The sequence below is a fragment of the Lepus europaeus genome, chromosome 12 (genome assembly GCF_033115175.1).
Source record: "Lepus europaeus isolate LE1 chromosome 12, mLepTim1.pri, whole genome shotgun sequence".
Taxonomy (NCBI): domain Eukaryota; kingdom Metazoa; phylum Chordata; class Mammalia; order Lagomorpha; family Leporidae; genus Lepus; species Lepus europaeus.
Window position 1 is genome coordinate 14397203 of NC_084838.1, and position 2958 is coordinate 14400160.

Consider the following 2958-nt stretch of genomic DNA (forward strand, 5'->3'; position numbering starts at 1 on the left):
CTTGAAAGATAACGCATTGCTGGAAATGCTCATCTTATAAGCACAGAATCATAGATGCATTGTCTCACAGAATCTTAAGCTTATAGAATCAAATCATCCCAAGAGAAAAAAATTAGGAATTAGAAATGAATATTTATGAAGTCTCTGGAGGATGGGGTGGCTCTATAAGCTTAGAAGCAGTGGAAGAAACCACAAAGGAAAAAAATAAAGCAAACTGGAAAAATACCCACAGCAAATATGACAAAGGATTACTATCTTTATTATGTAAAGAACGCATGCAAATCAATTAAATTCACTAAGACCCCGCAGATAAGCGAGCAGAGGGCACTATGAACAGACAATTCTCAAAAGAGGAAATACATACAACTGGTTCACAAACACAGAAAAAAAAAATGTTCATGCTATAACAATCAAAGAAAGGCTTATTAAAACCACGAGATAACACTTTTTGCCTATTGAATTAGCAAAGTTTAAACAAAAGCAAGAGGATAGCCAATGCTTTTGAGAATAAGATGATAGAGACTCCCATGCAATGCTGATTGACATGTAAACTAGGGCAACTGTTTGGGAAAACAATCTGGCAATGTGCATGAAGAGTCTTAAAACATGATTTTTAATTTTAGTAATCTAATTTCTGGGATTTTTTTCTGAAGAAAGAAATCAAAAGTAAAGGAAATATAAATGCATGAAAATTTCTTTTCCCTGGAGCATTATTTATAGCATCCAAGGTCAGGGGGCAAACAGTGAACTGTAGGTGCACAGATTTCCCAATAAGGAAATATGTCATAGCCACTTAAAAACATGGTTATGGAATTCTTATGTTCTGTACTCAAGTTAAGTGAAAAAGAAGGACAGAAAATGATTTTGTATATTCCGTATACTTCTGTGTATAGGGAAAAATCACAGATGCATTGACTTAAAGATTTCCTGGTTGTCAGATATGTAAGGGTATCCCTAGTGGTAGTGCACTACTGGTACCTCCTTTAAAGTTGCAGATTTAGTAAAGAAATAGGAGTTGTTTCAGGCTTCCTTAGGGGAGCTTGACAAGATTCCTGAACTTCTGACTGATAATGCTTCTAAGCTGTATGATTTTAAGAACACTCTAAGGTCAACTCCATTCTGCAAATGAGGGGACTGATGTTGAGACTAGTTTGGTAACTTGGTTAAGGTTGCACAGGTTCCTGGCAGAGCTGAAACTGCAATCCAGTCCTTCTGAATTCAACCAGTGCTGCCTCCTACCTCCAAATGCATATGCATTGTAAATATGCAATTGCATTTATTTGAGGTGCGCGTGGGTGTGCTACATCTATACACCTGTGCTTCTGCATGCACACTCCCTCTATGTATAATCTGTGAGGAAGCAAAAAAAAAAGTAATTGCTTGGGTTTTGTCACTAGTGGTCGGGGGGTTACTGCTGGTCACTTTACATTTTTGTTTGGTGAGCACACATTTTGTGGATATCCTATGTCTGGATTTTTCTGCTCCAAACGCAATGCCTCTTTGGCTCCAGGCACTCAGGGCCTAAGGATTTCTGTTCCTGGGCCAGACCCTTGCCAATATTGTGTTGGTTTGGCTGAGGGAGGAGGGGCTCTCTGGAAGCCCTCCACTCTGATTCCCACAGGTCCCTTTCCTTTGTAGGCAGCCACCTCGGCACCATCCAGCCGGTCTCTTAGAAGCCGCTAAACTCCCCTCCGCGAGGATCCCCCTGCTTTCCTCAACCCAGAAGCAGATCTGTTTGCTTTCCTCCTGCAAAAATGTGCTTGCCTATTGCTTCCCGGGACTTAATTAACTCTAATGGGGATGGAAGCTGTCTTTGGACGACTTCCCACAGCTGCCCTCTGCTGGCCGCTAGCTGCATTGGTGGCTTGGCGCTTGGGGACTCGAGACTGGTTGTGCCTGAGACTCTGGGTCAAGTGGCATGTGCTGGCCAAAGAATGCTAAGACTCTGAGGCAGTTGTGACAAAAGACCTTATTACCGGTCCTGCACATGAGACATCCCCAATTTCTCCCTCCTTGAATAAATATATGAGGGTATTTGAAATTGTTTGTGGAAAGTGGAATTAAGCAAAGATTTTTGTGTAGTTTTATTCTAATAGGTATTTTGCATGAACTATTTGTAGACTCACTTGTATGCATAGTTTTCGCTCATTTTTTTTACACCAAAACGAACTTATCTTTTTTAAAGGCTTATTTTTTACTTGAAAGGCAGAGAAAAAGAAAGGAAGAAAGAAGAGAGAGAGAGAGAATCTTCCATCTTCTGGTTCACTCCCCAAATGGCTGCAATGGCCAGGGCTGGCCCATGTCAAAGCCAGGAGCCAGGAATTACATTTGGGCCTCCCACATGGGTAACAGGGCCCCAAGCACTTGGGTCATCCTCTGCTGCTCTCCCAGGTGCATTAGCAGGGAGCTGGATTGGAAGTGGAGCAGCCAGAACAATGGGGCTCCCATATGGGATGCTGTCATCTCAGACAATGGCTTAACTCACTACATGAAAACAACAGCCCCTGAGTTTATCTTTCAATCCTATTTTCTATGAACTTTTTGAAGTATCCTCGTGCACAAAAATGCCTTCCTTATGTTTACTTGAAAAATAGGGTTATTAAAATTAGCGTGTCTGTGGAAAGCACCATTTCAACCTTTATGGCCTTGAGCAAGCAGCTTCACCTGTTTAAACCATGACTTTCTCCTCTGTAAAATGGGCAATGACATCCATCATAGTGGGTTCTTGAGAAGTTTAACAGAGAATTCTGTGACTAGCCTTGCCAAGTACTTGATGCACAGCAATGCTGGAAAAGTGGTGACTGTTATGACCAATAAGGGTATAATTTTCATGGCAATGGGAGCCAGCAATCGGACAAGGGGTCTTCTCTGCAGTCTGAGGGAAAGCTGAGTGGAAGAAATGCTTACTAGGGTTTGACAAGCATTTGTGTATTATCACAGTGTGCCAAATATATCCAA